This window comes from Macaca thibetana, chromosome 11 (genome assembly GCF_024542745.1).
Source record: "Macaca thibetana thibetana isolate TM-01 chromosome 11, ASM2454274v1, whole genome shotgun sequence".
NCBI lineage: Eukaryota > Metazoa > Chordata > Mammalia > Primates > Cercopithecidae > Macaca > Macaca thibetana.
Window position 1 is genome coordinate 3,610,888 of NC_065588.1, and position 20,767 is coordinate 3,631,654.

The 20,767-nt window shown below is 44.9% G+C and overlaps 2 protein-coding genes across 2 annotated transcripts in view; both read left to right on the forward strand.

Moving 5' to 3' along the window:
* The window catches only part of TIGAR (TP53 induced glycolysis regulatory phosphatase), a 1,172,566-nt gene that overhangs the window by 360,855 nt on the left and 790,944 nt on the right, over positions 1–20,767 (forward strand). The window lies entirely within an intron of this gene.
* The window catches only part of PRMT8 (protein arginine methyltransferase 8), a 99,877-nt gene that overhangs the window by 22,728 nt on the left and 56,382 nt on the right, over positions 1–20,767 (forward strand). The gene's annotated exons all lie outside the window — the stretch shown is intronic.

Genomic DNA, 20,767 nt, shown 5'->3' on the forward strand with positions numbered 1-20,767 from the left:
ATAACCTCAGAGACTGGGCCCAAATGCAGGACCCTAGAAAGCTCATAATAATTGAAGGGATTAAAGAGTCCTCTCCTAAAACACAGAATGTCTCAAAAACTTTCAAACTCCAACAAGAAAAAGAGGAGACTCCCTCTGTGTTTCTGCAAAGGCTCGGGGATCAAATAAGAAAATATTCAGGATTAAATCCAGAAAACCCAGTAGGGCAAGGCCTTTTAAAGGCCTTGTGACTAAAAGCTGGCCTGATGTTACTGAGGAACTCCAAAAAAAATGAACAAATAAAGTTTAAAAAATTAAAAATTACTAAAAGAAGCTCAAAAGGTTTTTATAAGAAGAGAAAAAAAGAGTTTAGCTGCAGACCCTGAAGACAGGGGAGAGCCGGCCACACAGCTGTATGTGGAAGCTGGCTGTTAAAAAGCTGTTAATAAAAGTTACTGCTAAATCTTTGTCATTTTGGCAGAACTATTCATCTTTGCAGAGGGACAGAGAGGAGCCAGGGCCCAGCATAGCTCAGCCCGTGGCCAGAGAAAGAGGAAAAAACTAAGCATTAAGGGAAAAAGGAAACAGGGAATGACAGAGAGAGATAGAAAAAGAAAATGAGCAAGATAGAGACTGGAAAAGACAGATCAAAGAGAGGCACTGAAGGTGAGAATGGGGAGAAAAATAATGCAAAAGGAAGAAAGAGTACAAGAGGAAGTGAGAGGATGCGAAGAGGTTGGCGGGGCTGGGGGAAGGTTCTAGAGGCTCAAGCAACAAGGAGGTGCCGGGAAAGGGTGCAGTGCGGCCACTGAGGAGGGACAGGGCCCGGGAACTGGGGGATGCAAGTGAGAAAGGGATGTGGAGGAGAATTTAGGATCAGGCTGCTTGAGGAGTAGTGGGTTGCCTACGGCTGTTTGTCAGGAGCAGGTAGAAAGGACTCAGGATGTGGAAATGGATGAGATGACCATTCCAAGGTTTTGTTGTTTTACTGAGAAGCTGTGAGTCCACCAGGGGCAGCTGTCAGTAAGGCTGCAGACAGGCTTGGGGCTGCATAAGGAAGATCCAAATTAGGGTTGTAAACTCCAAGGACTACAGGGCCAGCAAATGGTGAGAAAGAGGGCTGCAGGGCTGGCTGGGGACTGACCAACTGAAGAGGGCACACCCTGTCACAGGGGCCATGGCTGCTCGGCTGCTCTCTCCGTGCAGCCCTGTGTTGCCAAATTGTCAACAAAATTTGACAAAAAATCTAATTTTTAATGTAAGATATAATTTTTAAATGCGGGTCAACCGTTCAAAAAACTTAAAAACCCAATACAGGCAAAAGAGGATGCCACTTTGCAATCTCTGAAAGAGAGAGAGAGAGCCCATGCTGGGGAAAAGTCTGCCAAGACGCTTTGAGGTGGGCCAGGCTGGGCCAGGGGAGGATCCTTGCAGCTGAGGAGGAGGAAAAGCCACTGAGTCCCCTCCCAGAGTGGGGACAAACCGGAGACCCTTTGCAGTTGCTAGGTCACCAGAAGGGGCGACGTAAAACATAAACAGTGCATCTCTTGGCCTGCCAGGAAAACCAACGGTGCCTTTGAAGCAAAGAATGGGGAAGGGAGAGCGAAGCCAGGGATGCCTTTGCTGATGAGACTGCCCATCAGGGAAGGAGCCACAGGCTGACAGCTCTTCAAACCAGCAGCTCTTGGCCCAAAGCCAGACGTAGCAGGACTCAGCCAAAGGCACCCTGGGAGCCCAGTTGGTCAGTCCCTTGCCTCCCCACGTTTCCCAGTGGGCCCTGGGAAGGTGCCTAACCTAACGCCAGCCAGTTTCTTATAAAAAGGAGAGGAGAATAAAAAGGCATCAAACTGTAACTGTTTAAATATCATAAAATATCAAACGAAAGTTAAACCAAACCTTAAAAAACTTGACTGCATAACAGAATAAGGCTGTTTGTAAATGGGTCATCCCAAGTAATAGATGGTGAAAAACACAATGGCTATGCTGTCATCAGTGAAAACAAACAATCCTTATGTAAAAAAGGTAAATTAGTAACTGGTCAGCCCAAATCTGTAAACTATATGCTCTTAGCCAGGCCCTGAAGCTCCTATAAGGCCACAATGACACTATATGTATTAATCCCAAATATGCCTGTGGAGTAGTACACACCTTTGGAAAAATCTGGACAAAGCAAGGCCTAATAAATAGCAGGGGGAAAAGATTGGTATACGGGAAACTGGTCAAACAAGTTCTAGAAAGCCTCCTGCTCCCAGCAAAGATAGCCATAGTTCATGTAAACGGCCATCAAAAAGGAAACACTATAAAAGCTGTAGGGAACAGGCTTGCAGATAAAGTTGCTAAGCAAGCCTCCCTGGAGGAAGAAGTTAAACTGTTTAGCCTAATCCCACATATCCCTAAAGTGGTGTTAAAACCCCAATTTTCTAAAGAGGAAAAGGAAAAGCTGGGCAAAATAGGGGCCACTCAAACTGAGGATGGGATGTGGGTGCTCCCTGATGGGACAGAACTAGTAAGCAAACCCATATTAAGAAAACTAACATCCACACTGCATAAGGGAAGTCACTGGGGTCGCCAGGACACGTGTGAGGCAATACTCAAGAATTATGGCTGGGCCAGGCATGGTGACTCATGCTTGTAATCCCAGCACTTTGGGAGGCCGAGGCAGGTGGATCACTTGAGGTCAGGAGTTCAAGACCAGCCTGGCCAACATGGTGAAACCCCGCCTCTACCAAAAATAGAAAAAAGTAGCCAGGCCCGGTGGCGGGTAACTGTAATCCCAGCTACTCAGGAGGCTGAGGCAGGAGAATCACTTGAACCCGGGAGGTGGAGGCTGCAGTCAGCTGAGATCGTACCATTGCACTCCAGCCTGGGCAACAAAAGCGAAACTCCGTCTCAAAAAAACAAAAACAAGTATTATGGGGGTAGAGGAATTTATACCCTTGCTAAATGAGTGTGTGAAAATTGTGTAACCTGCCAAAAAATAAACAAAAAGGTGGTTAGAAAACAAACTATCGGAGAAAGACCCCCTGAGTTAAGGCCATTTCAAATCGTTCAAGTTAATTTTACAAAAATGCTCAAAATAGGGAGACTAAAGTATCTACTGGTAATGGTGGGCAACCTCTTCAGCTGGGTAGTCTTCCCCCTCCCAACTGCCACCGCCCTGAATGTGGTCAAAATAGTCTTAAAACAAATTATACCTAAATTTGGTCTGGTAGAAAATATTAATTCAAACAATGGGAGCGACTTTACCTCCAGGGTATTAAGGGAAATTATGGAAAGTTTACACATTAAATGGGATTACCACACCCCTTGGCATCCCCCTTCCTCTGAAAAAGTTAAAAGAATAAATCAAACTCTCAAAAAGCGTATTTTACTAAACTAATCTTAGAAACTAAAATGCCTTAGACCAAATGTCTCCCAATAACACTCCTTGGGATTAAGACAGCCCTCCCCAAAAACTTGAAATTGTCCCCTTACAAGTTGTTATATGGACTCCCGTAGTTATGTAGGACTACTAACTTTCCTACTATAAAACCCAAAAACCAATTTAAAAAAATGATATACTGGCCACATCCTCCACCCTGTCATTCCTTAAGTTAAAACAACTTATAACTCAAACGCTGCCTCTTAAGTTCAGGGTTCACCACTTCCAGCCTGGCAGCTCAGTGCTAATTACAACTTAAAAAAAAAAAAAAACAAGCTCCAGCCGGTGCGGTGGCTCATGTCTGTAATCCCAGCTCTTCGGGAGGCGGAGGCGGGTGGATCACAAGGTCAGGAGCTCGAGACCAGCCTGGCCAAGATGGTGAAACCCTGTTTCTACTGAAAATACAAAAATTAGCCGGGCGTGGTGGTGGGCGCCTGTCATCCCAGCAACTCGGGAGGCTGAGGCAGAGAATTGCTGGAACCTGGGAGGCGGAGCTTGCAGTGAGCAGAGATTGCGCCTCTGCACTCCAGCCTGGGCTACAGAGTGAGACTCGGTTTCAGGGGAAAAAAAGACAAGCTCCACCCAAACTGGGAAGGTCCCCATCAAGTGCTCCTAACCACCAGGACACCGTGCAAATAGCTAAACAAAGGTAAATACATTACACTCGGGTCAAAAAACTGGAAAAAACAAACAAACAAACAAAACGAAAGAAAGGGAAAAGGGTAAGTGGGAAGTGTACACATCACCTAAGAAACCCTTAAAGCTGACTCAAAGGAAAACCTAAAAGGAAGCTATAAGCAGGCTCCATCATTGGGGGTGGATGTGGTTAGAGTTCATTCTACTACCAGGGGTAAGGGAGTTCACAATTATTAAATGGAGCCTGATAGAAAAAGAAATATCCAATCAAACTAATAGCATAATTAGAACCTCCACCCCCCAAAACCATAAAGTTTAATGCCTGCCAAGTCTTACATTGTGAAAACTTAGAAAACCAAAGGCAGCTGTCACAAGCAAACAAATATCTATAACACAGCTGTCACAACCTGTGTTAGCGACCTAACACAGGTCGCTATTGGGAAAAGCCCTGTGCTAGCTGAAATGAAGTCTGGTAAACCACCCAATTTCAAGGCTGGGTGAGTCACTCTTCCAAAAACTAACCCTTAAAAAATAAAATACATTTGTATAAGGGCTCTACGCCACCTAACTGTAAAAATTTAGAATGCAATCCTATATTAATTACCATAAACAACCTAGCTACTCTAAACCAGGAACCTGGGAGGTATGGATTAGAAATAAATCCCTTTCTCAGGAAGGGATCCTGTAGGACAGTTAGCTTTTAGGCAAGTCACTAACTCCCCTGCAAGCCCACCCAGGATTACTATAATTCCCCATCCCACTAGTTCCTTTAACCCACCAGACAGTAACCCTAAGAGAGTAAAAATAATGAAAATAACTAACTTAAGGCAAATTTTAAGTTAAGACTGAATATGGGGGTGTAAATGCTTGGGTTAAATGGGTCAAATTTTCAATACTAGCTTTTAATAAGAGCAGTTGTTACGCATGGTCTGCTGGGCGGCCTCAGGCACGGGGTAGTTCTGTTTCCCCTAAAATGGAATGCCAATCCCAAAGGAATGCATTGCATGTTGGCTCCATACTAAAACAGAAATGCATGGGAAATAAGACTTACAAATGTCTATCATTGCTCTTTCCCGCCTTCGCAGGTCAAATTCTAGAGCAATCCCCTCGTTCTCCACAGGGTATACAAACTGCTCCTCCTGCCTCTCTAGGCAGGGGCAAAGTTCAATAAGCCAATGAGAAAACTCCCAACTTGTACACACATCCTAAACGTTACTGATGAGTCAAACAAAGGCAACTACTTGGCTCTTCACATACCCTGGGTTAATGTCTGGTGGTGTTGTGAGAAGAGAAATGTCTGTAACCTGTTACTGTCCAATTGGACTAGAACTTGTGCCTTAGTTGAATTGGCCGTTCCATTCACCTTGGTATTCCATAAAATCCCCAAGAATCCACATGGCCACCAAAGTTGGAAAAATCTAACAAATTCTTTTAATCCCAACATTTATATTAACTCAATAGGAGTTCCTAAAGGAGTACCTAATAAATTTAAAAACCAAATAATACAAAAATAAATGTGGAAATGGAAACAATAGGAGTAAAAAGAAAAAGAAGAGGGAATTAAAGGAAATAATGTATACAGTGGTCCGTTTCCAAGACAAAGTGCCTTAAATTGGCTTAGGTCAACAAACTACAGAAGAAACAGGATATACTAGGCACCTGCTTCGATAGCCTATGCTTGCTTGTCAGCCTCCCAACCTTCCCCCTCTTCCCCGCCCCTTATTTGCCCTCACTGGAACCAAAGAAGTTTAGTCTAAGACGAGTTTACTAGCCTACAAAATAGCTTGTTTTGTCTGTTCTTACCAGCCTGCCCAGCTACTTAGGTCATAAATCAAATCCTTGAAGAGCCCCTGAGCTAACTAGGATTGCAATGCATTGTGGGCTGCAACAAAATGCAGCAAGACAACCCTAAAACAAAACAAAACAAACAAAAAAACACCTAAAGCCCCTACTCAACAATCAATAGGTGACATCCAGGAAAATTGTGACCCCATGTATTCAGTCTATAAGGAAACGGGGGAGAGACCTGCACACCAGGGGATAAATTGCTTGTTAAAACTGTGCTGGGTGTGCCTGCCTATTGAACACCCAGTCTTGCAAAACCATCATTAAAAGTGTTTATATGACAAGTAAATGCTTAAAAGTCTTTGATCTGAGAGTTTGGGAAGTGATAGAAAGAATGGAAAGGGAAATGCTGTGTCTAGATTTCGTAGGCCTTAAGTCTAAGGATTGCTGATTTCAGTGGTTTAAAACCACCAAAATAAATGAATTTGTCTATTTCTCCTTGTGATTCTATCAGATTTTTTCTCCAATTGTTTTATTTGATAAAATACACATAACATAAATTTTCCATCTTAACCATTTTTAGATACACCATTCAGTGGTGTTAAGTGCATTCACATTGCAGTGCAACCATCACCACCACCCATCTCCAGAACTCTTTTCATCTTGCAAAACTGAAATTCTATCCATTAAACACAACCAATCTCCATTCCCTCTTCCTCCCAGTCCCTGGCAACTACTGTTCTGCTTTCTATCTGTATGATACTGACTATGCTAAAGTAAAGTATTACAGTCTTTGTCTTTTCATGTCTGGCTTATTTCACTTAGCATATGTCCTCAAGGCTCATTCATTTGTAGCATATGTCAGGTTTTTCTTCCTTTTTAAGAAAGAATAATATTAAAGTGTGTGTATATACCATGTTTTATCTTTTCACCTATCAATGGACACTTGGTTTGCTTTCACGTTTTAGCTATTGTGAAAAATGCTACTGTGAACGTGGGTGTACAAACATCTCTTTAAGAATGTGCTTTCAATTATTTTGAGTATATATCTAGAAATGGAATTACGGGATCACATGGTAATACTATCCTTAATTTTTTGAGGAACGATTATACTGTTTTCCACAGCAGCTGTGCCATTTTACATTCTCACCAACAGTACACAAGAGTTCCAATTTCTCCACTGTCTTACAAACACTTGTTATTGTCTTTCTTTTAAAAAATATATATTAACCACCTTCTGGGTGTGAAGTGGTATCTCACTGAAGTTTGGATTTGCATTTTCCTAATTATTCGTTCTATCTGTTTTTGTTTCATATATTTTGCAGCTCTTTCATTAGATGAATAAACATAATGTGAAACATAACAATTGGAATTGTTATATCCTCTTGATTGACTCCTTTATTATTATGAAATGATCTTTTTCCTAGTAATATTATTTGTTCTGAAATATACATTGTTTGATATTAATATAGCTATTCTAGCTTTCCTTTCATCAGAATTAACATGGTATATATCTTTTGTCATCCTTTTCACTTTTAAGCTTTTATTATGTTAAAGTAAGTTTTAAATAGAGTGGCATATGGCTGTTTGTAAAATCTAAAGTGATAACCTCTAACCCCTGCCTTTTAATTGAAGCGTATAGACCATTTACATTTAATGTAATTATTGATGCAGTTGGGTTCAAACCTACCGTCTTGCTCTTTGTTTCTCTATTACTTATCTGTTCTTTGTTATATCTATCTTTTTTTTCTGCATTTTGGGGGCAATCTATAACCTTTTGCACTTTTACAAAGTGGCCATGTTAGGGCTTATGGTATGTGTATTGAACTTACCATCATCATCTACCTTCAAGTAATATTACAGCACCTTTTATATAGTAATCCCTCTTAGCTGCAGGGGATACAATCCAAGACCTCTAGTGGATCCCTGAAATCAGAGATAGCACTGAACCAGATAGGTACTATTTTTTTTTTTATCTGATAACCAAGACAGCTAAGCTATTAAGTGACTAATGGGCGGGTAGTATATACAGCATGAATATGCTGGACAAAGGGATGATTCATTTCCTCAGTAGGTGGAAAGTGAGATGATGCAAGATTTCATCTTACTACTGAGAATAAATAGTGTGTAATTTAAAACTTATGAATTGTTGATTTCTGGAATTTTCCATTTAATATTTTCAGACCATGATTGATATCTGGTAACTGAAACCATGGAAAGCAAAGCCATAGATAAAGGGAGACTACTGTATAGAAACCTTCAATGTTATATCCCCATTCCTCCCCTTTTGGCTTTTGTGCTATTGCTGTCATTGATTTTATTCCTACATATTTATAATTCTTACAAGATTTTAAAAAAATTTAAATAGTTAATGATCTTCTAAAAGGATTTAAATAATAAAAAAAAACTTTCTATATTTACACATATAGTTACCATTTCCAGAGCACTTCATTCTTAGTGCATACCCAGATTTCCACGTGGTGTTGTTTTCCTTCTGTAGTATGTGCCTGTGAATGATAAAATCTTTCAGTTTTTGTATGTCTCTAAAATACTTTACTTTGCCTTCACTTCTGAAAGATATTTTCACTGGTTATAGAATTCTAAGTTGACAGTTTATTCTTTTATCTTTTCGATCCTTTGAAGATGTTGCTACCTTGTCTTCTAGCTTGTGTTGTTTCTTATGGGAAGCTGACTGTCATTCTTATCTTAGTTCCTTTGTAAAATATCTTCCCCATCCCCCTCTACCCCTGCCACTTTTAAGATTTTCCATTTATCAGTGCTTTAGAGCAATTTGATTATGTACCTTGGTATAGTATTTTTACTCCCTCCGTAGCAGGACGAGTGGCAGACAAAACTCCTCAGACACCAAGTTAAAAGGAAGGGGTTTATTTGGCTGGGGGCATCAGCAAGACTTCTGTCTCAAGAGCTGAGCTCCCTTAGTGAGCAATTCCTGTCCCTTTTAAGGGCTCACAACTCTAAGGGGGTGCATGTGAGAGGGTCGTGTTGATTGAGCAAGCAGGGGGTACGTGACTGGGGGCTGCATGCACCGGTAATTAGATCGGAACAAAACAAGATAGGGATTTTCACAGTGCATTTCTATACAATGTCTGTAATCTATAGACAACAGAACCAATTAGGTCTGGGGTTGATCTTTAACTACCAGGCCCAGGGTGTGGCGCTGGGCTGTCTGCCTGTGGATTTCATTTCTAACTTTTAGTTTTTACTTCTTCTTTCTTTGGAGGCAGAAATTGGGCATAAGACAATATGAGGGGTGGTCTCCTCCCTTACCTCATGCTTCTTCTTGTGTTCAGGGTTTGTTGGGGTTTTCAGATCTGTGGGTTTATTATTTTCATCAATTTGGAAGATGAAACTCTAAAGCCATATTTCTTTAAATATTTTTGTGTCTCCTCTTCCCTCAGATACTACAATTACATGCATATTAGGCTATTTGAAGTTGTCCCTCAGCTCAATGATACTCTGTTTAACTTTTGTTCAGTATTTTTTCTCTGTGTGTTTTTTGGATGATCTTTATTGCCTTCTGTCAAGTTCACTAATATTTTCTTCTGTAATATCTAATCTGCTAGTAACCTCATTCAGTGTGTTTCCTTTTTGTTTCATATAGTTTTTATCTCTAGAAGTTCAATTTGGGTCACTTAAATATCTTCCATATCTCTACTTAACATGCTCAATCTTTCCTCCAGTTTCCTGGATACATAAAATACAGTTATAATAAGTACTTTAATGTCTTTATATACTAATTTCATCATTTGTATCATTTCTGGGTTCAGTTTTGTATGATTGATTTTTTTTCTTCTTTATAGGTAGTATTTTCTTGCTTCTTTGCAAGCCTAGTGATTTTTGACTAGATGCCAGACATTTTAAATTTTACCTCATTGGGTAATGGATATTTTTAGATATTTTATGCTTCTAAGCTTTGTTTTGAGATGCAGTTAATTTAGACAGTTCAATCCTTTTAGATCTTACTTTTAAGCTTTGGTGGGATTAGAGCTATCTTTGGAGCTAATTTTCCACTATTGAGGAGAACAACAACAAAATACCTCTTCTGAGTATTCACGAATTATGAAGTTTTTACTCTGGCTGGGGAGGACAAGAACTATTTCTGGTTCTGTGAGCCCCACAGAGAAGTCCCTCTGTCTTTTCAGTAGTTCTTTTCCCAGGCTCTGGTAGTTTTTTCACATCCATGGTTTGATCAGTCTCAGCTGAAGACTTGCAGGGAACTCTTTACAGATCTCTGAAGGCTCTTCTCTGTATAATATTTTAATCTACAAAACTCTGCATTGCAAACTTTATCTGTCTTGCTGTTCGCAGATTCCCACCTTCAACTGAGAGAGATTACTGGTTCTGCCTGGGTTCCTATTCTCTGTATGGTAGCCCGGATAATCCTTCTAAGCAGTAAGCTAGGGTAATCTTAGGGTTTACCTCATTTATTTGCTATCTCTCAGGGATCATGGTTTTCTATTGCCTGATGTTCAGTATCTCAAAACCTATTATTTCTTATCTTTTATCTGACTTTTTAACTCATTGTTGGATTGCTTGGGAGTGCTTTAAAAAATCCAGTTTCTTGGAATCTGTATTGGTTAATATGAGGCCACCTTTGGAGCAGACCTGCATATTACCCAGTGGCTGACGTTATTCCCTCTCTAGCTGGAATGCCAATATTTTCAGCGAGTATGTACATTGGAATTTCTGGTTAAAGTAGTCAGTCACTTCTTCTAAAAATATGAGTGGAAATATATTTATTTGGAGTAGATGGGTTTGCTAGAATTAGGTGAAAGTTGTCTAGAAAGAGTCTGCGGAAACCAGGTGAGAATCTAGATTAAGTTGCCATGGCTATGATGTTGGCCAGCAACTTGTAGTTTTCTTTCTGTCTTATAACACAATTTTATAGTTCATTTTTCTCCACCATCAGCTCAATGGCCAGATCATGAGGCCTGAGACTCTATGAGGAGTCAGCTCCTGGCTCCTCACCAGTTGTGCTATATAGGCTGGATCGGTCAGTCAGCTTCTCTGAACCATGGCATCATTACCTGCAGAGAGCACTTGTACTACACTGGTGCAAAGAGATGGTTGGAAAATGTCTAACAAATACACCTAGATCTGTATTTGAAGCCACTGGTAGTGTGTGGGATTGTGGGTGCTTAATAATTGCATTCTATGTTTGCAAGATATTTTCTTCTCCTAGAAGTCTCCTTATCTCCCAGGAGAAAAGGCACTTCTTGGTAAAGACATTTAGAGTACCATTGAACCCTCCAAAGAGTATTGAGTATTATTGGGATTCTGAAGATTATTCTTCCCAATTTTGTCTTTCTTCCTGCCACCTCTCTGCCCTCTCAAGGGAAGTGAATGTTCTCTGCTCATATGGTGGGAAAGGGCCTCCATCACTCGACTTCCATAATAAATGTACGAAGGGCAACATTGACCCAGTTGAAGTGTAAGGGTGCCATTATCACATCTTTATTATCTAGCTTTATACTAAGTATTAAGCGAGAAGCGCAGACATATAAAATCTGGTTACTAGTCTTAAGGAATTTACTTCTTGTTGTAGAAGTAACACCTACAATTGTGAGGTAATCTTCAGGAGACAATTTGCCAACAAAATAAATGGGAACATAGCCCATAGTTTCAGAGAAGCAGATGCCATAGGAGGTCAAAATAGGAGCAGGAGAGACCCAAGCATCAGGGGCTGGAGAAAATGACTGATTTTCCATGATGGCTACCTTCCTAAAGATAACAATCACATAATGCCCAGAAAGCTCAGAAGAGAAAGGGCAGAACCAAAGGCTTGAGAGTGCACAATGTGTAAGGACAGGGGCCAGGGCCAAGCAGCCAACAGAACAGGGCTCTACGGGCAGCCAAAGCCACCGTGTCCTATGCCAGGAAAGGGCCCAAAGAGCATCTAAAGATAGCACCCTGGCATAGAATCAGACTGGCGAGAGCGGGAAGCCTCGTACTCCTGTACCACACACTAGAATTTCCTCTGAATATTTACACACTCAGCATCTTCCAGTCATCACCAAAGCCCCACAAAAGAGGCAGGTCAGAAAATCTTTGCCATTTGTAGAAGAGGAAACTGAGGATAGGGAAGGCTCAATGGCCTTTGCACAGTGACATGAACAGGGAAGGAGAGAAGTAAGTCCAGAACCCACCGGTGCTGTCTCTGGCTGTGTGCCTATGAAGCAGGTACAGGAAAAACTCCTCTGAGGACTCCTGCCTGGGGTGAAGAGAGTCATGAACGTAGCACAGGTCCCACAGGGATGATTTGATCCAAATCTGGGACTAAAAGTGTAGTCTAACTGCAGGCAAGGTGAGGGTAAGAGAGGACACTGGCTGTGTCTTTCTGCACATCTGCCTGGAAAAGAGAGTGGAGAGGGAAGCCAGGGCTCCGTAACTCTCTTCAAGTCAAAGGAGGGGCGGAGGCTCCCTTGTCTTGGGGAGGGAAGAGGGAGGAAGAGGAGGGGAATGCACAGGGAAGTCTGCTTTTAAGCCCATTAAAGAGGAAGAACCAAGCATCCAATTAACCTGACATCTCTTGCAGCCAAAATATCTGAGGATACAAGAAGTGAATTTAATATGTGGAGGCTTGGGAGGCAAGTGACTAATAGTGGAAAACAGCCCTAGTTTATTTAAAAAATAGGTCAGGCCCAACAAATCCGATAGATTCCCTCTCAGCACTTACAGATCCAGGAGACAGAGGGAGTGCTGTGTGGGTGCAATGCCATTTTGATTTGAAGCAGACATTGCTGTTGTACCACAAAGAGACAGCCAGGGCTGGCAGGAGGCGCCCGTGCACGGTGTGCAGCTGCTGAAGGCGGCCTTCACGTGGAGCCTCTCAGTGACCCTGGTCAGGACTGCAAGTCCCTACCAGTGACTGGCCCAAGGTCACAAAGCCTGAAGGTGGCAGTACCCACACCCAATCCCAGTCCCTCTACTGTTAGAGCTAAAGTGCTCTCTGTGGCCTTGGGTGCCTGTCTTCCAGATGTCCTTGGCCCGGCTCTGGGAATCTCGGTTGGCTCTGAAGCAGCACCATCTGAGAGCTACGACAGAGCTCCGGGCTTCAGAGAGGAAGAGAGAAGGCCTGAAGCTGTCCTCAGCACTGTCAGGACAGGGTTCCTAGGCACCAGCTGGAGAGCTTGTTAACATGCACAGCATTGGGTCTCAGCCCCACCCTGATTTCATCGGTCTGCGGTGGACTGGAGATCCACCAGCAATGGCCGACATGGATATAAAACAGAAATACTGTTTGAAATCGGAGCCCAGCTTGTTTCTCTCAGAACGTTAATTTCTAGAGATGTTTATAGATCTCAGAAAAAAAGTGTGTCACAGCCATAAATGTGATAGTAGTAGATGTCCTAATTCCTTTTAGAAGATGTATGTTATATAATATTTATATAATATATTTAATATGTATACTATAATAAAATCATTTGTTTTAGCATTGTAAAGGCTTAAAAGTATTGCAATTAAGAACTCTCTTTATGTAATCCCAGCGCTTTGGGAGGCCGAAGCAGGTGGATCACCTGAGGTCAGGAGTTTGAGACCAGCCTGACCAACATGGTGAAACTCCATCTCTACTAAAAAATACAAAAAAAATTATCTGGACGTGGTGGCGGGAACCTGTAGTCCTAGCTACTTGGGAGGCTGAGGCAAGAGGATGGCGTCAACTCAGGAGGTGGAGCTTGCAGTGAGCCGAGATCACACCACTGCACTCCAGCCTGGGCAACAGAGTGAGACTCTGTCTAAAAAGAAAAAGAGCTCTCTCTTTAGCTTATCTGCCCAAACCTATTTGCCGTGGAACCCTTTGCTAGGAGTACCAATTCTGTGGTAGACGGTGTGGGAAAGTGCTACTCTAGACCAGTGGTTTTCAAGCTTTATGGTGCATCGGAATCACCTGCTGGGTCCCATCCCAAAATTTCTGATTCATGGGTTTCTGTCCTGCAAGGTCTGGGAATCTGCGTTTCTTACAAGCCCCCTGGTGATGCTGGTGGTCTGGAGACCACACTTCAAGAACCACTGCCCTAGACCCCTCTGTAAGCCCTGGCTCAGCTGAGGGTCCTGGGAGGCCTCCCAGAGTGGGAGGGTGGAGACTGAGGGCAGTGGGCAGCAGGAGCTAAGAGAAAGGGTTTCCAGGAAACACAGCCTTGAGGGGGCTTGACTTTAAGGTAAGGAAACCGTGTGTGAGGATGAGCTCTGCCAAGATCCCAGAGTTAGAGTCAGAGATACTATAAAACGGGGCGTTCCAAATAGGGGACAGCCGACCCTCTGTGACAGGCATCAGCGGCTTGCCCCCAGCATCCAGGCCTGGAAAAGGCAGATCTGAAGAGTGCCTGTGCCTAAGAAACCAAGTCTTGTGAAGGGCGTGAGGCAGACTACTGAAGAATAAACCGGAGCCAGCCGGGGAGCCCGGAAGTCCACGTGCAGAAGGCAACACCATCTCACAGGACTGGCAACACCTAGACCAAGTCTGTGCAACCCGCGGCCTGCACACAGCCCAGGGTGGCTTTGAACGTGGCCCAACACAAACCCACAAACTTTCCTAAAATAGTATGAGATTTTGTTTTGATTTTTATTTTTCAGTTCATCAGCAATTATTAGTGTATTTTTGGGTGGCCCGAGACAATTCTTCTTCTTTGCCCTCCTCCCCTTTGCCCCCAGACTCTGGGCTTCCAGCCCCCAGGGTAAGAAGCAGCAAGCTACAGCTAGCTACCTTAGCACAGCACACCCCTCTGAGGGGGCTGACTTCATCTTCCAGCCCCGACCGTAAGACACAGGGGTGCAGGAGAGTAGAGAGAGGGGGGACGTAGGGCCATCCTGGCCAAAGGCAGACAATAAAGCTGTACTTTTGCTTTCTTAGGCGATAGGAGAGGTCCCAATGCCCAGCAGAGCCCTTGCTTGTCTTGCTGCTGCCCGACATTTCACATAAGAATGTTCTTTTTTTCTGCAAACCTCTGGCCCCTATCTAAAGGCAGGCAGATGGTGCTAGAAGAGCTAACCCTTTGTGTGATTATCCTCAACAGGAGCCACAGCTTAGATCACAGCCTGGTGAGTAAACACAGGTTGAAGAGAGGTGTGGTGAGTACCTAAGGGCGACACTGGGCCGAGGGGCTGGCGCGAAGATGGGCAAGGAGGGAAGAAGGTGAAGGCGGTGGGCAAAAGAGTGGGGTGAGGCCCAGGCTGGAAGCCTCCTCCGGCCACCCCTACTGTGTCCCCTCCCACTGCGATCCTCTTTTTTCCCTCCATGGGCCCTCCAGGCCAGGCAGGTGGCTGCTGAGGACAGACGACTCAGGTTAGAAAAAGCTCTCTTGACATTTGGAGAACAGAGCAGGATCTGGCTCCTCTAGTGGAGCCGCTTGTTCTCAGGAAAATCATTTTAAAGCTTGGGCTGGTGCCAGCAGGAGCCATTTATAGCCCAAAGGGCTTAGGTTCGCTTTGGCTGCCTGGTGCAGAGAGCGCTGGCTTCCCTCTGCCCTCTGCAGGCTGCCTCCTTGCTTTAGATGTCCAGCACCTTCACTCTCCTCCCTTAAAGCTTCTTTCTCCTCTCCTCCACTACTTCTTTCCTATTCTCTTGGAGGTTCCAGTTCCAGATCCACCTCTGGACCTAGATTACCCTAGGTAAGCCTAAACAAATTCCTTTCCTTCTGTGGGCCTCAGTCTCTCCATCTGCACCCTGACACCTATTGTCTGCTCTCTTTAAACTCTGTCGCCTTGCAGAGGTGCCTGCCTGTGCCTACCTCCACAGAAGCGCTCTCCTCTGTCTAGTTATTGCCTGTTGACTGTCTTTCTGCCCTCAAGCCTGGGTTTTCTGCCTGGGCCAGCTGTGTTACCCTTTTCTGAGCACAGGGCCTGGCTCCTGGCAGTAGCTCAGTTAAGCTTGGTTGGGCTGAACTGAGCTAACCATGGCATCAGTTTCAAGAGCACAGGTTTTGGCATAAAACAGATACTGGTTGACATCTTGGCTGTGCTGCTTGCTATCTCTGGGCCCTGGCAAATGACTGGACGTTGTGAGCTTTAGTTTCCTTATCTGTAAATGTCAGTTACTACGAGGATGTCATGAGATGGTGTCTATCTGTGAAGTGCTTGGAGCAGTGCCTGGGGTGCAGTGGGCCCTTAGTCAATGTTAGGTCTCATCACCATCATCACCATCTGCCATCTACCTGCATTTTCAAGGGATGTGGGTTAGGTCACACATGCTCCCCCGAATCCCCACCCCTGCTTGTGGAAATCCGACCCGCCCTTTAAGGACCAGCTCGCAAGCTCACATGCCCCTTCGTCAGGAAGCCAGGTTCCTCCTGTCTCCAGCTCTGCTGCTTCCACAACCTTCCATCTCTGCATTTAGTGGGGCCAGGGCCTGTTCACCCTAGTAGAGTGGGTAGATTAAGACGATCGCACTTTATTTATTAGGGAGAAAAGCTGCTGAAGCTGCCCTGGGTAAGGCCAGTCCGGAGGTAGAACACTGTGTTGGGGGAGTCCTGATCAGCTGCTGGCGTGGAGAGTGGAAGGCAAATCACAAGTATTGACAGTGGAGGGTGATTCTCAGCATCTCAGGGAGGCAGACAACATCAGGAGACCTCCAGCAAGTAGCAGGGCCCTGGGCCTGGGCCCTTGGGTGGAGGTGGGGAAACAGCAAGGCAGGGCACTTTCTCTGTCCTGGGGCCCAAGAACCCGGCAGGACAAGGTTGGAGGCAATGGTGCAGAAACAGGTACCAGAACCGACTCCAGGGCAAAGCAGGCAGGGCCAGACCTCCAGGGTGATGTGGGCACAGTCACCCTGGAGGTGACTGGGGGCACTGGAATGTCCAGTGGGGAGGGACTTGGGCACAGGGAGCAAATTGGAGCTGAGATAGCCACAGCCATGGGCAGACCAAGGTGCTGACGTTGAGAGTCCAGCTGCCCATCTGAGTGTAATTCCAAATCCTTTTGCTGACTTCTCAGCCTATGTGTACAAGATTGGAGTTTGCAAGTTACCTTCACTCAGAGACTCTGCTTGCCCAGTGTGGCTTAGGGAGGAGTTGAGCCTTCTGACTTTATGGAGGAGACCACTGTCATCTCCCAAGACCCATCCCCTGTGCACCTCAAGTCTCAAGAGCCTTCAGTTGCAGCTGAACAATCATCTGTATCTCTCGGAGATGCATCTAGATTCCTATAAGGGTTCCAATTTGCCTGCATGGGATCCATAGAATGCCCATATGTCTCTTGTTTCTTTCACAGGGCTGGCACAGTGCCCCGCTGTTGTAGAAGTCAGTAGGTAGTTGTAGAATTTAAAAGCATCACCCCATGTAGCTGAATGTTCAGGGATCACAGGCCACGCCTGCTTCCCACCCACTCCCAGCCTTCAGGGAGATGGCACGCCTGTCAGTCAATGGGCAGAGTGCCAGGCTGTGGACCAGCGTCTGGGCCAGTCATTTATTTGTCCCCATGACCTGTGGCTGTTGAAATGAATGCCCCCAAATCCATGCATCCTTTTGCCTCCTGCGTGGCACGCGGCAGACGCTTCATAAGTTGGCTGTTGGGGAAAGTCTGAGGGAGCCCCATGGAAAAGGGAACCTTGGAATCAGAGTTGAATGACAGCTTACGGGTCCTGGAGACCCCTGGGACCTTGACCATGCACAATGCCCAAGCCAGCTAGGACTTTTTGCTCTCCTTAATATATTTAAATGGAGTCAATACTGGGGTCAGCTTCACGCACCGAGCCTTCTTCAGCCCCAGCAGTGAGGTGATCTGCACAGCTTCTCGAGCAGTGTCCTCCCCGGTGGCTGAAGTTCGGAGGGCCCCAGCCAGGCTGGATGGAGGTTGACTTTGTTCCAGAGCCCTTGCTTGGACACTGGAGTGTGACGCTCGGGCCACACATCCTCGGAGGAAGGGCAGCCTGGAAGTGGCGGAGCAATTTGTCACGATCATATTTTTGTGTTATCAAACACTCTTCCCATAATACCTTTAATGGCTGCATAGTATTCCGTCGTGTGGCTACACCACAGTTTAGTGTTTCACGTTGTGGAACATTTAAGTTGACTCCTATCTTTTGTCACTGAGGACAGCACTGTCATGAAATTCTTAACAGGTACATCATCATGATCATCCATGATTGTCTCCTTATGATAAAGTCCACGAAACTTTAATTGCTGGGTGAAAGGGTTTGTGCTCTTTAACACTTTAAGTACATTTTACCACACGGCCTTTCTAAAAGTCTTGACCTATTTTCATTCCCGCTAGAAACGTGTGAAAGAATCAGTTTCTCTGCAGCTCTTACATATGCAGAGCTTTGGTAGTTTTGGTGGGAGAAGAGCTTATCTGGTATTTAAAAGCTGTAAGTTTTTTATTTTAATTTGAATTTACCTGATTTCGAGGGAGGTGAAACATTGTTCCTGCACATTAACTTGCCATTTGTATTTCACATGTACTTGCCTCATGTGAACAGACTCTCAAATCCTTTCCCCAATATTACATTGTGGGTGTTCATCTATTTTTGTATTGGCTTGTAAGAGCTCTCTACGTATGAAGGGCATTAACCTTTGTCTGCCATATATGTTAAAATGTACTTCTCGGTTTCTCATTTGCCTTTTAATTTTGTTTATGATATTTATTGTCTGGAACTGCATTAATGCCTTCTTGCTAGACATCTTTTCTTATATGACTCAACGACATTTCAAACTCTGCATATCCAAATTGAAATTCATTATTTCCCCCCACCCCAACCTGCTCTGCCTGCTGACTGGCTTATTTTTGTTAATGTCACCACCATTTCCCTAGTCACCCAGGCTTGAAATGTTGAAGTCATCTTTGATTCCAGCTCCTCTCTCTTCCCCTACATTTTGTCAGTTGCCAAAGCCTGTAAAGTCTATTTCTGCACTTTCTCTGTCAGGCAGCCCCTCGGACACCCCAGTAGTTCAGGCTCTCGTTATTTCTTGACTGGACTTTGAAAATAGCCTCCAACGTTCATACCTTGTTTCTCCTCCGTTCCCTTATTTTCCTTGGCCCCTCCTGTGTGCTGCTACCACATTTATCTTCCTAAAGAAGAGCCCAAACACAGAAGTCGCTGGTTCCCTGGTTACAAACTGGCAATAGCTCCCCGTTGTCTTTTGTATTTAATTACAACCTCTTAGCCTGGCCATAATTTCCTTTCAACTGACTCTCTCACTATCTCAGCCAAGCTGCTCCCAAACAAACTCACTGCTCTCCCGCCTCTGTTGCTCAAGCCGTCCCTTCCTCCACCTGCCAAAATCTGTTCAAAAAGCTCCCACCTCACCCCACCTCCTGCCATCCGAGGGCTTCCTGACTCTCTGCATTAAAGTGAATTCTCTTTCCTGTGAACCTCCAGAACAATTTGCTTGAACTTCCCTGGTAGAACAAACCTTATTCCAGCATCTATCAGAGACAATAAGGGTCTTAGAATCTAGAAAACAGGGTCCTGGGAGGGCAGTTCCCATACGTCTGTTTCTTCCACAGGACCTGCACGGTGCCTTGCTGTTACAGACTCTCAGTAGGCAGTTGTGGAATTAAAAGCATCACCCCATGTAGCTGAATGTTCAGGGATCACAGGCCACGGCTGCTTCCCACCCATTCCCAGCCTCCTGGGAGTCTTAGCCTGTGGAGTCTCAGGAAGCACATGGAAAAGGGAGCCTTGGAACCAGAGTGGAGTGACAGCTAAGGGGTGCGGGAGGCCCCTGTGACCTTGACCGTGCACAATGCCCAGGCCAGCTAGGACTTTATCCTCTCCTTAACATATTTAAATGGAGTCAATATTGGGGTCAGCTTCACGCACAGAGCCTTCGTCGGCTTTAGAGGTGATTCTGCAGCCTGCACAGGAGTGTGCAATTGACACAGTCTATTTATAGCCTCTCAGAGACCGTGACCAACATCCCAAGCTGAGGGTGGGCACACCTGCTGCATTCTAATGAGGCAGCCCCACTCGCCTCTGCCAGCCCGCCCGGGATCTCACCGACCTGAAATCTGAGGTTGCTAAACTGGGAAGTGTGTTTATTTCTCAAGGGCGGTAGCCTAGATACACTGGGAAAATGGGACCATCCCACTGCCCCCAGCTCACCCCCCTGCAGCCCTGGACACAGGACAGTCTGGGGGCTGTGCTGAATTATTTCACAGAGGGGATGAAATCACTTGACTTTTTTGATCTCGCTGTGTCCTAGGATCCCCCTGTTTCCCTTGCTAGAAAGGAGACAGTAAGTCTGAGCTGACCCAGCTCACGGACAAGAAAATCGAGATGTAGAATAAGGACATGATTTATGTAATAATAATAAGCAGTTACTACGTGCCAGCCTGTTCTAACGTCTTTCCATATATTAACTCCTCCAAACGTGTGGACACATTTTCCAGGTAGGTTTTATTATGATTTGCGTTCTCTAGAGGAGGAAAAGCTGAGGCACAGTGATGACAACTGATTGCCCAAGGTCACACAGCCAACAAGTGCTGGGTTTCAGAGTCAGGCAGTGGCTCCAGGTTTGTACTTTCAGCCACTTTGCTATCTGCCTCCTAGTACCTATTTTCAATGTTCCTAGAGCCAGGATAGGACCCAGGAGCCCAGATTCTCAGTCCTAGAGGACTGACTACTAGATAATACTCCTTTTCTGATTTTTCTAATTCTACCCAGCTTTGAGGCCTTCACTGTGCCTTGCACATCTGGGTCTTCTGCACTCCAGGCAGAGGAGGTCTCCTGGCCTAACTGCTTCTGTTGCAGCGTTTGAGCTTCTGGGCTCCAATTGCTGTCTCTGGGCTCCAGAAGCTCTGTGGATCCCCATCTCCTTCTCCCTGCTCCTCCTAGCCTGTGGAGGACCAGGGAACCGACAGTGATGGGCAGCAGCAGTGGGTATAGAGCTGGGCTGGGCCTCAGGATTGGGGCACCCAGAAATAGCAAGAATTGGTCATGTGGAGGCCATCAGTGTGGGTGTCCACAGTGCTGAATTCAGGGTAGAACTG